Source organism: Oncorhynchus nerka, linkage group LG3 (assembly GCF_034236695.1).
Source record: "Oncorhynchus nerka isolate Pitt River linkage group LG3, Oner_Uvic_2.0, whole genome shotgun sequence".
NCBI lineage: Eukaryota > Metazoa > Chordata > Actinopteri > Salmoniformes > Salmonidae > Oncorhynchus > Oncorhynchus nerka.
Genome location: NC_088398.1, coordinates 16,705,756 through 16,720,175, shown reverse-complemented (window position 1 = coordinate 16,720,175; position 14,420 = coordinate 16,705,756).

The following is a 14,420-nucleotide window of genomic DNA, read 5'->3' as shown; positions in this document are numbered from 1 at the left end:
GATAGGCTAACTGACATCATTTAAGTCAATTGGAGGTGTACCTGTGGAAATATTTCAAGGCCTACCTTCAAACTCGATGCCTCTTTGCTTGACATCATGGGGAAATCAAAAGAATTCAGCCAATACCTCAGAAAAAAATGGTAGACCTCCACAAGACTGGCTCATCCTTGGGAGCAAACGCCTGAAGGTACCACATTTGTCTGTACAAACAATAGTACACAAGTATAAACACCATGGGACCACGGAGCCGTCATACCGCTCAGGAAGGAAACGCGTTCTGTCTCCTAGAGATTAATGTACTTTGGTGTGAAACGCGCAAATCAATCCCAGAACAACAGCAAAAGACCTTGTGAAGATCCTGGAGGAAACAGGTTCAAAAGTATCAATATTCACAGTAAAACGAGTCCTATATCGACGTAACATATATCGACAGGACAGCGGAGTCAATCACCACCTTCCGGAGACACCTGAAACCCCACCTCTTTCAGGAATACCTAGGATAGGATAAAGTAATCCTTCTCACCCCCTTAAAAGATTTAGATGCACTATTGTAAAGTGGCTGTTCCACTGGATGTCTTAAGGTGAACGCACCAATTTGTAAGTCGCTCTGGATAAGAGCGTCTGCTAAATGACTTAAATGTAATGTAAATGTAAATAACCTGAAAGGCCGCTCAGCAAGGAAGAAGCTACTGCTCCAAAAACTGCCATAAAAAAAGCCAGACTACGGATTGCAAATGCACACGGGGACAAAGATCGTACTTTTTGGAGAAATGTCCTCTGGTCTGATGAAACAAAAACAGAACTGTTTGGCCATAATGACCATCGTTATGTTTGGAGGAGAAAGGGTGAGGCTTGCAAGCTGAAGAACACCATACCAACCGTGAAGCACGGGGGTGGCAGCATCATGTTGTGGGGGTGCTTTGCTGCAGGAGGAACTGGTGCACCTCACAAATGAATGGCATCATGACGCAGGAAAATTATGTGGATATATTGAAGCAACATCTCAAGACATCAGGAAGTTAAAGATTTGTCGCAAATGGGTTTCCAAATGGACAATGACCCAAAGCATACTTCCAAAGCTGTGACAAAATGGCTTAAGGACAACAACGTCAAGGTATTGGAGTGGCCATCACAAAGCCCTGACCTCAATCCTATAGAACATTTGTGGGCAGAACTGAAAAAGTCCATGCGAGCAAGGAGGCCTACAAACCTGACTCAGTTACACCAGCTCTGTCAGGAGGAACGGGCCAAAATTCACCCACGTTGTTGTGGGAAGCTTGCGGAAGGCTACCCGAAACGTTTGACCCATAAACAATTCAAAGGCAATGCTACCAAATACTAATTGAGTGTATGTAAACTTCTGACCCACTGTTAATGTGATGAAAGAAATAAAAGCTGAAATAAATCACTCTCTACTCTTATTCTGACATTTCACATTCATAAAATAAAGTGGTGATCCTAACTGACCTAAGACATGGCATTTTTACTAGGATTAAACGTCAGGAATTGTGAAAAACTGAATTTAAACGTATAAGCCTAAGGTTTATGTAAACTTTCAACTTCAACTGTAGGTCCTGGATGGCAGGAAGCTTGACCCCAGTGATGTACTGGGCTGTTCACACTACCCTCTGTAGCATCTTGTGGTCAGATGTTAAGCAGTTGCCATACCAGGCAGTGATGCAACCGGTCAGGATGCTCTCAATGGTGCAGCTGTAGAACCTTTTGAGCATCTGGGGGCCCATGCCAAATCTTTTCAGTCTTCTGAAGGGGAAAACGTTTTGTTGTGCCCTATGTTTGGACTATGATAGTTAATTGATGATGTCGACCAGCTCCACTACAGCCCCGTCGATGATAATGGGGGCCTGTTCGGCCCACCTTTTCCCGTAGTCCACAATTAGGTACTTTGTCTTGCTCACATTGAGGGAGAGGTTGTTGTCCTGGCACCACACTGCCACTTCTCTGACCCTATAGGCTGTCTCATTATTGTCGCTGATCAGGCCTACCACTGTTATATTGTCAACAAACTTAATGATGGTGTTGGAGTCATGTTTGGCCACGCAGTTGAGGTTGAACAGGGAATACAGGAGGGGACTAGGTACACACCCATGATGGGCCCCAGTGTTAAGGATCAACATGGCATACGTGTTGTTGCCTACTCTTACCACCTGGGGGCTGCCCACCAAGAAGTCCAGGATCCAGTTGCAGACGGAGGTGTTTAGTCCCAGAGTCCTTAGTTTAGTGATGAGCTTTGAGGGCACTACGGTGTTGAACGCTGAGCTGTAGCATTCTCACATAGGTGTTCCTTTTGTCCAGGTGTGAGAGGGCAGTGTGGAGTGCAATAGAGATTGCATCATCTGTGGATCTGTTGGTGCGGTATGTGAATTGGATTGGGTCTAGGGTGTCCGGGAGGATACTGTTGATGTGAGCCATAACCAGCCTTTCAAAGCACTTCATGGCTACCGACATGAGTGCCACGGGGCAGTAATCCTTTAGGCAGGTTACCTTCGCTTCCTTGAGTACAGGGACTATGGTGGTCTGCTTGAAATGTGGGTATTACCGTGGGTATTGTCAGACTTGACACACTTGACAGTTGGTCCGCGCATGCTTTGAGTACACGTCCTGGTAATCCATCTGGCCACGTGGCTTTGTGAATGTTGACCTTTTTAAAGGTTTTGTTCACATCGGCTACTGAGAACGTTATCACACAGTCATCCAGAACAGCTGGTTCTCTCGTGCATGCTTCAGTGTTGCTTGCCATGAAACGAGCATAAAAGGCATTTAGCTCACCTGGTAGGCTTGCGTCACTGGGCAGCTCGTGTCTGGGTTTCCCTTTCTAGTCTGTAATAGTTTTCAAGCCCTACCACATCTGACAAGAATCAGAGCCAGTGTAGTAGGATTCAATCTTAATCCTGTATTGACGCTTTGCTTGTTTGATGGTTTGTCTGAGGGCATAGCTGGATTTCTTATGTGTCGGCATTAGACTCCCGCTCCTTGAAAGCGGTAGTTCTAGCCTTTAGCTCGATGTGGATGTTGCCTGTAATCCATGGCTTCTGGTTGGGATATGTACATACTGTCACTGTGGGGACGACATCATCGATGCACTTATTGATGAAGCTGAGGTGGTGTATTCCTCAATGCCATTGGATGAATCCCGGAACATGTTCCAGTCTGTGCTAGCAAAACAGTCCCGTAGTGTTGCATCCACGTCATCTGACCACTTCCGTATTGAGCGAGTCACTAGTGCTTCCTGCTTTAGTTTTGCTTGTAAGCAGGAATCAGGAGGATAGAATTGTGATCAGATTTGCCAAATGGGGAGTGGGGGAGAGCTTTGTATGCATCTCTGTGTGTGGAGTAAAGGTGGTCTAGGATTTTTTCCCCCCCTGGTTACACATATGTGACGTAGAAGTCCGTCACTGGCTGCGGGCAGCATTTGGAACTTTAACGCACGCACATATTCATCACTCCTCCCTGCTCCATTATAAGATAAGTTAACAATGTGGGTCGACACACAAATTAACTTCTGTCTTAGTACATACATTTCACACTTGTCAGTGTTCATATTTAATATAAGCAATATTTATTATACTTCTATATGTTGTGGATGAGCGCATTGTTTGTTCTGTTCCTCTCTATCTCTGTAGCTTCCGGGTATGCTAGATAAGGACCCGAGCTAAGGGAATTGGGCTGACTTTGTAGTGCCTGTCCCGAATGGTTCATTCATGTAAATGGGCATATTGAAAGACACTGTCAGTAGTGATGTATTGTTGTAAATGTTATTTTGGGATATTGTTTCATAAAAAACATGTTGCAATGTATATCCTTTAATATGTTTAGTTAATGGAAAATGTAGGTTTGACTAGGTAATCGCTTAATTAATTAGTGTTAATTGTTCTGAGGGGAGGGGCTAGCCCTACAAAAGGAGCCTCTGTTTCAGTTCATGGAGAGGCATATTGGATTGAGCTGTGGATGGGGTAGCATTGTTTTTAGCTGGCCCATAAGGTATATGTTTGATGGCAGTACTGTTGTTTTTGTTCCTTAATCACTTTGTAAATAAACACCCTGAAGCACAGAAGAACTTTTGTGGCTCCGCCATCTTTTTATTTTGATAGGTTAGGTTTTCCAGTATACCCTTCTGGCCTACTCTACGTGACATATGGTGGCAGTGGTGGGATGGCGCACCGCAAATCAGTGAATACCAACAAGAGAGGTAAAGGAAAGCGTACAGGATTGCGTTCTCAGCAGCAGCACCAACTGTCAGAAAAGGTACTTGAAGTTGAACCGGGGTGGAATACCATGGAATCGTCTGGTGAAGAAGAGGTCAAGTATGAGAAACTAGGATCCCGACCAGGGGGCCAAACACAACCAGAACCGTTTGAGCTACTGGTTGAACCAGCAGATATTGCCATAAAAGACTAGCTGACTGAAGGAACAGTTGGGGGACCAGAACCACACCCAACAGTGGTAGCCCTTTTCCAGCAACTGTTCACCTGCCTTGAGAGGAGGGACGAAGACCTCAAGCAGGAATTACGGGGTCTACGCCAATCTATCCTCACAGCTCCTCACCAAATGGAACTTGTCAGTGAGAGCCCAAGATTGGGTCTGCCAACACCAGGACGACAAAGGCTCAACGCAGCAGGGACTTCAACTCCACAGCAGGATCCCCAAGCCGTAATAAGGCCAGCCCCAGCACCAGGAGACCAGTCCAGCAGTGTTAACATCCATCTTCCAGCATTCCTGAGGAAGGAGCGAAAGATGCCCTCATGCCAGCAGGGGGAGGACATTGAAAACTACCTGCTGAGGTTTGAGCGCATGGTCAAGATTTGGCAGTGGCCGAAGGTAGAGTGGGCCTGCAGGCTTGTCCCATTGCTCACGGGCAAGGCTTAGAGGCTTACACAGTAATGGATGAGGGGCTGTCCAACGTCTACAAGGGCTTGAAGGAAGCGCTGCTGGTGAAGTTCGACATCTCCTCAGAGACCTACCGTCAACGCTTCAGAGCTGCATCGACGCCATCGGGTGAGTCGCCGACAGAGACGTACCACCGCCTTAAGGGTCTCTACCGACGATGGGGTCGACCGGAGAAGACACAGGATGAAATCGGTGAGGTCATCATCCTCGAGCAACTTCTACAAGTTCTACCACACGGCATTCAAATCTTCAATGTGTCTGCTACGTAAATTCAAGCTCTCAGGTTACTGTTATGTACCCAGAGAGGGAGATGGTGTTCAGAATAGACAGACTCGGGAAGGGTCAGGCTTGGTACCTGTAAAAGTGAATGGTAAAAGTCTTACTGCAATGATTGACACCGGCAGTTCCCTGTCGTTGATCAGAAAAGGTAATGTACCTGTTAATGATATTGATTACGGTCATCAGACACTGATCCAATGTGTTCATGGTGACCAGTCACAGCAGCCCACTGCTGAGCTCACAGTTGAGATTCAGGGTCGGAAATACCTCCTCAAAGTTGGGGTAATGGAGAAGCGACCTCTTGATATGATTTTGTTTTGGGGGGGGGGGGGGGTGTGCCTGTACTCTCTGATCTGTTGGGAAGTGTGGGGGGTCCGCTATATGAGCAGTCAGTTTGCCGGTCTGATGTTCAGGTGTCATGTTCAGTTGTCACTCGTGCCCAGGCCAAAGCTGGTTTACAACCTCTGCCTGACTTGTGTGATAGTCTGTGCGGGGGGGGGGGAAACCAAAGGGCCCAGAAGGTCACGCCGCCAGCGGCGTCTTGAGAAGTATGTAGGAACCCCTGTACCTGTTGCTGATGTGTCTGGGTTAGAGGTGCAATGGAATGTTTCGCTAAATTTTGCTACACTGCAGAAGTCTGACGCAACCTTGAAATGTTTGTTTGACAAGGCCTTAGCCGGGGACAGTCAATCTTCATGTGGGGGGATTTACACAGTAGACAACCACATACTCTACCTTGGGTCAGAGGCAGATAGCAGGAAGTTGGTGGTGCCATCTACCTGTAGACCACTTGTTCTCAACCTTGCACATACAGTTCCATGGGCAGGTCATCTAGGGCAACATAAAACCTATCTTAGGCTAGGCTCCCGTTTCATTTGGCCTTCCATGTATACTGATGTACAAACCTACTGCAAATCATGCCCCACGTGCCAGAAAACCAGTGCTGTATGTAGGTCTGACCGGGCTCCTCTATGTTCACTGCCAGTTATCTCTACCCCATTCAAGAGAATTGCAATGAACATTGTTGGACCCTTGGAGAAGAGTAGCGCAGGTTACAAGTATATATTGGTGATCTGTGACTATGCCACCCGGTTCCCAGAAGCCTTCCCACTCCGTTCCATAACCACTCCAAAAATAATCAGTGCTCTTGTTTAGCTCTTCTCTCGTGTAGGAATCCCAGATGAAATCCTGATGAACCAAGGGACAAACTTCACCTCGTGACTGATGGTTCAACTCCACCAACAGCTGGGCATTAAAGGCTTGAGAACCACTCCCTACCATCCCCAAATGGATGGGCTCGTAGAGAGATTCAAACAAACGCTCAAGAACATGCTGAGGAAGTTTGTGGCTGACACTGGTAAAGACTGTGATAAGTGGTTACCCTTTCTGCTTTTTGCTTACAGGGAGGTGCCTCAGGCATCGACAGGTTTCTCGCCATTCGAACTCCTCTATGGATGGCCAGTGCAGGGACCACTGGACCTGCTGAAGAAGTGCTGGGAAGGTTCACCAATAGCTACATCAGGACAGGGGATTGTCCAGTATGTCCTCCAGATGCGAGACAGGCTGGAGCGGTACCGAGAGGAAGCTAGGGCAAACCTTCAGCAAGCCCAGAAGAAAGGGTATGACCAGCACACTCGCCACAGAGAGTTTGTGTCAGGGCAGAAAGTCCTGCTCCTCCTTTCCTTGTCTACCAGCAAGCTCCTTGCGCAATTGCAAGGACCGTACCTAATCTGGAGGAAGATGGGACCGGTGACCTACGAGGTGCTGCACCCGGACAAGGGTAAGAAGAAGCAAACCTATCATGTGAACCTCCTCAAGGCCTGGGAGGTGAAACAGAAAATTATTTTCTCCAAGCGAAAGTAATTTCTGGTAGAAGAGGATGAGTCGGATGGGGTCACAAAGGCATGGAAAGGATGAGCAGAGGGCATACTGGCTCACCTAGAAGAAAACAAGCAAGATGAGCTGAAGCAGCTGTTTGGCAAGTATCTGTCCCTCTTCAGTCAGAGACCAGGAAGAACCAAAGTCCTAGAACACGTCATTCGTTTGAAGTCTGGCCAGAACCCTATCCGCCAGCATCCTTACCGTGTGCCTGAGAGGATCGTGGGAGCCCTCAAGGAAGAGGTCCACACCATGATAGAAATGGATGTTGTCGAGCCATCTTCAAGTGAATGGAGCAGCCCCATTGTCATTGTCTCAAAGAAGGATGGGTCTTTGTGCGTCTGCATGGACTTCCGTAAGGTAAATGCCATCTCCCAGTTTGATGCCTACCCCATGCCCCGCATTGATGACTTACTGGATAGAATAGGTAGAGGTCATTACATCACCACATTGGATCTCTGCAAAGGGTACTGGCAGGTGCCCCTGGATGAACAATCCAAGGCCTACACTGCATTCTGGATGCCAATGGGCCTGTTCAAGGTCATGCCGTTTGACCTTCATGGGGCCCCTGCGACTTTCCAGAGGCTGATGGACAAGGTCCTCTAGGACTGTGACGATTACTGTGCTGCTTACTTGGACGACGTGGTGATCTACAGCCACTCCTGGGAGGAGCACATACAGCATCTTAGCAGAGTCCTATGGAAGATCCATGATGCAGGCCTCACGCTTAACCTCCTGAAGTGTGAGTGGGTGAAACAGGAGACAAAGTACCTGGGTTACCAGCTGGGTAAGGGTGAAGTTCGGCCTCAGGTGGACAAAGTGGAGTCCATCAGGAACAGCCCTCAACCCAGAACCAAGACACGGGTGAAGTCCTTCCTAGGTCTGGCAGGGTGGTCCCGGAGATTCATTCCGCAGTTTTCGACCATCGCTGTCCCTCTGACCAACCTCACTTCAAAAGGTGGCCAGCAACCCTGGACTGAGGAGTGTGAGGAAGCCTTCAGGATACTGAAAAAACATACTCATTCCCTGTTCTTCAGAAGAGATTTCTCGTGCAGGTGGACGCTTCGGCTGTGGGAATTGGCGCTGTACTGGCCCAAGGAGAGCCAGGAGAAGAGCTTCCCGTGCTGTACCTGAGTTGGAAGCTGTTGCCCAGGGAAACCAGGTATTCTACAATCGAGAAGGAGTGCCTGGCTATAAAGTGGGCCCTAGATAGCCTCCGTTCCTACCTTCTTGGGAGGGAATTTGACCTGCACACAGACCACAGAGCACTGACCTGGATCCAGACCATGAAGGACTGCAATTCTCGTGTGACCAGGTGGTATCTGGAGCTCCAGCCCTTCAGGTTCTGTGTCCGTCACAAGGCAGGAAAAGAGAACGTCATGGCGGACTACCTATCAAGGCTCCCGAACCTGGTCGCTTCAGGAGAGGAGGAAGGTAATGTGACGTAGAAGTCCGTCACTGGCCGCGGGCAGCATTTGGTACTTTAACACACGCACACATTCATCATTCCTCCCTGCTCCATTATAAGATAAGTTAACAATGTGGGTCGACACACAAATTAACTTCTGTCTTAGTACATACATTTCACACTTGTCAGTGTTCATATTTAATATAAGCAATATTTATTATACTTCTATATGTTGTGGATGAGCGCATTGTTTGTTCTGTTCCTCTCTATCTCTGTAGCTTCCGGGTATGCTGGATAAGGACCCGAGCTAAGGGAATTGGGCTGACTTTGTAGTGCCTGTCCCGAATGGTTCATTCATGTAAATGGGCATATTGAAAGACACTGTCAGTAGTGATGTATTGTTGTAAATGTTATATTGGGATATTGTTTCATAAAAACGTGTTGCAATGTATATCCTTTAGTATGTTTAGTTAATGGAAAATGTAGGTTTGACTAGGTAATCGCTTAATTAATTAGTGTTAAAATCTGAAATATATTTTGATTTGTTTAACACTTTTTTTGGTTACTACACGATTCCATGTGTTATTTCATAGTTTAGATGTCGTTACTATTATTCTACAGTGTAGAAAACAGTCAAATGAAGAAAAACCCATGAATGATTAGGTGTGTCCAAACTTTTGACTGGTACTGTATATTGCCCTTTTTCATAGCTCTGACAAACATCTCATGAGAATAAGCATTCTAAGAAATGACATTCATATTACACATGTCATCAATATCATGTTTGAATGAGAAGGAAATTGCACAGACGAAAAAGAAGAGCAACCTAGAACTTCTATAACTGATACTCCAAGACGAGTCAAACTCAAAGCAGTATTTACCTGCTTATTTTTAGGTTCTAAATAAGGGCATTACCTTGGTTAATTTTTGGGGGATTCTAAAGATAGTTTAGGCCATACATACAGGTTATTTAATTACACATGTCCTCCAGAACAAACTGTACTGCATCAATGTAATTATAACAAACATCTGAGACACAAAGTGAATACATGCACTCTTGGTCTCATCATACGTTGTCCTATAAAAAGTAGACTACCTGCATTTCCCTTGGAAGACAAGTCGCCTCCCGGCATCCCTAATTCTCTTCCCTCCCATCCCTCCCTCTTGTCCACTGGGCTTTTTTCTGCCAGCTTAGCTTGGGAGATGAGATGTGCTCTGACAAGCCCAGATGGGCAGCGCCGGCATACGGATGTAAGTGACAGTGCCTGCCCCCAGAGTGGAGAAGTGTCAGGGGGAGCCGGGTGGCAGAGCACAGCAGAGTGAGTGTGCGTCCCAAATTACATCCCTTTCTATTTAAAGTGAATTACTTTTGACTATAGGGCTCTGCTCAATAGTAGTGCACTATGTAGTGTGCCATTTGGGAGTGAATGGCGGTAATGGAGAAAGAATGAGAATAACTCTCACAGTGGCTCTGAAGAAGCAGAACAGAAGGAGCCAGGGGCTGAGACTTAAGTGGACCCCATCCTCCAATCCATTCTTTAACCTTCAGTCTCTGGCTCCAGAGCTTTTTCACCTTACTTAGTGTAAAGGCAAGCTGGAGGGACATAACATCTAGTGTGACAATATGATTTGTGGGAAGATGCTCATCATGAAATGCTTAGGACTCTTCCCTTCTACTCCCTCTCCATGATGCGAAGCAGCAAGCGTGCCTGATGTGATGGTAGCCGCAGTGGTGATGAACCTTCTGGAAAGCCATTTATCCATGCAGACTTGGTGTCAGTCTAAATATAAGGGCATCAGCCTCATTGTCTCTAATCAACTGGTCACAAAGGACTAACCTGGGTGTAGAAATGTATTCTTTTGTATTTGCTCAAGGTCCCACCAGTGAGCCTCATACAAGCCAAGCCACTCAACGTGCAAAATATGTTCTTTAGGGAAGTCAGAAGTTGGCAGGTAGAAGCTACTGAATTGCTCGTGTAGGCCTGTGTCCAACTGCAGAGGGAGTGGATGAGTCTTTCTTATTTGTATTCAGAGTGTGTTGCGTCTTAAATCAGTGGCTCTTTTTCCTCCAAAAGAGACCAGCAGTTTTTGAAATATTTGCAGAAATGCCCCAACGCTGAAACAAGGGGAGAAGGTTAATCTGCCGGCTTTTGAAGTCAGGGTTATGTCTCATTGACTATACACGAGGGGAAAGCTACTCAAGGCTGCTTTGAACTCAAAATAATGCAGCTTTTCCATCTCTCTGTGTTTTATCTTTGAACCTCTTAGTAAAGGGTTAAGGTGACTTTGGGGATTTAGCACCCAACATAATGTAGTGCTGTAGTATACAATACGTTTCCTCTGTGATATCACAATAATATCCTCATAGTAAACTCAATGTTATTTTGACAACATATGCTGCTAACAAAACACACCTGAGAAGTTTCAAAAACACGCACGCTGACATGTTCATTAGCAGAACACCTGAGACCAGCCTGAAGAAGGTGCTGTAAATTATGCTATGGCAATGCACCTTTCTTCGTTACAGCAACATACCTGAGAGAGGAGCCATAAACATTCTCTCATTATTATCACAGACAGCCTCCTACTTGAGAGAGCCTTGGGTACATTTCCTCACAAACTATTCATATCCCTTGACATATTCCACATTTTGTTGTGTTACAGCCTGAATTCAAAATGGATTCAATTGATTGTTTTTCTCACCCATATACACACAATGCTCCATACTGACAAAGTTTTTGAAAATGTACTGGAAATTAAATACAGAAATATCTAATTCACATAAGTATTCACACCCCTGAGTCAATACATGTTAGAATCACCGTTGTCAGTGTCTTTCTGGGTAAGTCTCTAAGATCTTTGCACACCTTTATTGTACAATAGTTGCACATTATTATTAAACAATTATTCAAGCTCTGTCAAGTTGGTTATTGATCATTGCTAGACAGCCATTTCCAAGTCTTTCCATAGATTTCAAGACGATTTAAGTCAAAACTGTAACTAGGCCACTCAGGAACATTCATTGTTGTCTTGGTAAGCAACTATGTTATTGTCCTGTTAAAAGGTGAGTTTGTCTCCCAGTGTCTGGTGGAAAGCAGACTGAATCAGGTTTTCCTGTAGGATTTTTCCTGTGCTTAGCTCTATTCTATTAATTTTTAGCCTAAAAATACTTCCTAGTCCTTGCCAATGACAAGCATACCCGTAACATGATGCAGCCACCACCATGCATGAAAATATGAAAAGAGGTACTCTGTGATTTGTTGTGTTGGATTTGCCCCAAACATAACGCTTTGTATTCAGGACATTGTATTGTATTGTATTCAGTTTATTTATTTGCCACAAACAGGATGCATGTTTTGAAATATTTTTTTATTCTCTACATGCTTCCTTCTTTTCATTCTGTCATTTAGGATAGTATTGTGGAGTATCTACAATTTTGTTGATCCATCCTCAGTTCTCTCTTATGACAGCCATTAAACTGTAACTGTTTTAAAGTCACCATTGGTCTCATGGTGAAAACCCTGAGCGGTTTCCTTCCTCTCCGGCAACTGAGTTAGGAAGGACGCATGTCTCTTTGTAGTGACTGGGTGTATTGATACACCATCCAAAGTGTAATTAATAACTTCACCATGCTCAAAGGGATATTCAGTGTCAGCTTCTTTTTTTTTTTACCAATAGGTGACCTTCTTTGTGAATCATTGGAAAACCTCCCTGTTTTTTGTGGTTGAATCTGTGTTTGAAATTCAGTGTTCGACTGAGGGACCTTACAGATAATTGTATGTGTGGGGTAAAGAGATGAGGTAGTCATACAAAAATCATGTTAAACACTATTATTGCTCACAGTCCATGCAACTTATTATGTGACTTGTTAAGCACATTTTTATTCCTGAATTTATTTAGGCTTGTCATAATGAAAGGGGTTGAATACTTACTGACACAAGACAATTCAGCTTTTCATTTTTTATGAATTTGCAAACATTTCTTAAAACATTATTCCACATTGACATTGTGGCCAGTGACACAAAACGTCAATTTAATACATTTAAAAATTCAGGCTATAATAAAACAAAATGTGGAGAAAGTCTAGGGATGTGAACTTTCTGAAGGCACTGTATCTGGAATAATAGAAAGGGTATTGGGTTTTTCCTTTCCCTTTTCTCACTGTTCTTCCCTTTCGTTTGCTTTCCCTTTCCCTTCCTTCCCTTCCTTTCCCTCTGTTCCAGCATGACCTTTTCCTCATCCCTCCATCCTTACCTCCAAGCCGAGGGAACAAGCCCAAAGACATCATCATCAATAAGACGTGGTGGTGTACCATTACTAAATCCCCCCAATGCCAAGAGAGCATGGAGTCCGTTAAAACTTATATTTAAGTGAGGGACAAATCAAAATCCTTTGGGAAAAAAAACAGGAGCCAGAAAATAGTATTCCACAAACAGGTAGAACATCACAAATGGATTCCAAAGGGCAAAGAGTGATGAGTTTGCAAGTGTTACAAAAATGGGTTTAAAATTGTAATTGTTGGTCACGCTTTACGTTGAATTGTTGGTATTACTGTTATTACTGTGTTATTAGTGTGTAATTATTTATATAAATACAGTGAAACAAGTATTATATTATATTTACTCATTGTTACACTGTATTCATACAAGGATGGTGTTAATGCTTGGGTTAGGCTTAACGCTTAAGGGTTGTGGTTAGGGTTGTAGTTGAGGCTAGTGTTTGGGTTAGGGTTGTGGTTGAGACTAGGGTTAGTGTTGAACTGGGATGTGGACATGAAGCTAGGGTTAGGATTATGGTGAGGATAGATTCAGGGTTGAACTGGGATGTGGACATGAAGCTAGGGTTAAGGTTAGGGTTAGGGTTGAACTGGGATGTGGACATGAAGCTAGGGTTAAGGTTAGGGTTAGGATTGAGTATCGGTTTAGGGTTGAACTGGGATGTGGACATGAAGCTAGGGTTTGAGTTGAGGATAGTTTTAGGGTTGAATTGGTATATGGACATGAAGCTAGGATTAGGGTTATGGTGAGGATAGATTCAGGGTTGAACTGGGATGTGGACATGAAGCTAGGGTTAAGGTTGAGTATCAGTTTAGGGTTGAACTGGGATGTGGACATGAAGCTAGGGTTAGGGTTGAGTATCAGTTTAGGGTTGAACTGGGATGTGGACATGAAGCTAGGGTTAGGGTTGTGGTTGAGGCTGGGGTTGAACCAGGATGTGGACATGAAGCCTCAACCCTAACACTATGCACAGCTGTAACACCAACCCTATCCCTAACCCTTAGTTTAGCAATACATATCATGACCTAGGCCTAGATTAAATCCGTAGTGCGAAAGGTCTGAGTTAAAGCATGACTGACATTTAAAGGCAACATTCCAGTGTTAGCGGAGACTGCATCCACGGTAAAAGCTGTATATGTCAGCTCAGTCGGAAATTATCTTAAAATGGCAACTACTTAAACATCTAGCATCTAGCCCCTAGCATTATGAGTTTTTGTTGCACGGTGCCCCATAATGAGTCATATTACACTGAGCTCAGCTGACATAGTCCCAACACTCTTGGGTGCAGTCGGTGCAATTTAGTAACAGGAAACTAGCTCTGCCAGTGCACTGGTTAATATCATCCAAACGCTTCCAAACTGGCAAATTTACCGGAACAGTTCATACTTTCCAGAGGGGAGAGGGAGTGAGCAGAATGAGAGTGTACTGTAGGTTGTGAAAATAACATTCTGTTCTCCAGTGTGCATGTCCTGTTGAATATCCTCTTTTTCCAGTTTCATTGGTCCATCAACTATTCATTTCAACCCCTTTCACCATTCCATGATATATTCCATGATTGATCATTGAGGTTTAAAAGCTGCATGTCTTTACACATATTTTGCTTTCAGCCCTTTCCATGTAGCCTATTTGGAATTGCCTCACATGGTGATTTCAGGTGAAATGGAAGTCTGCTT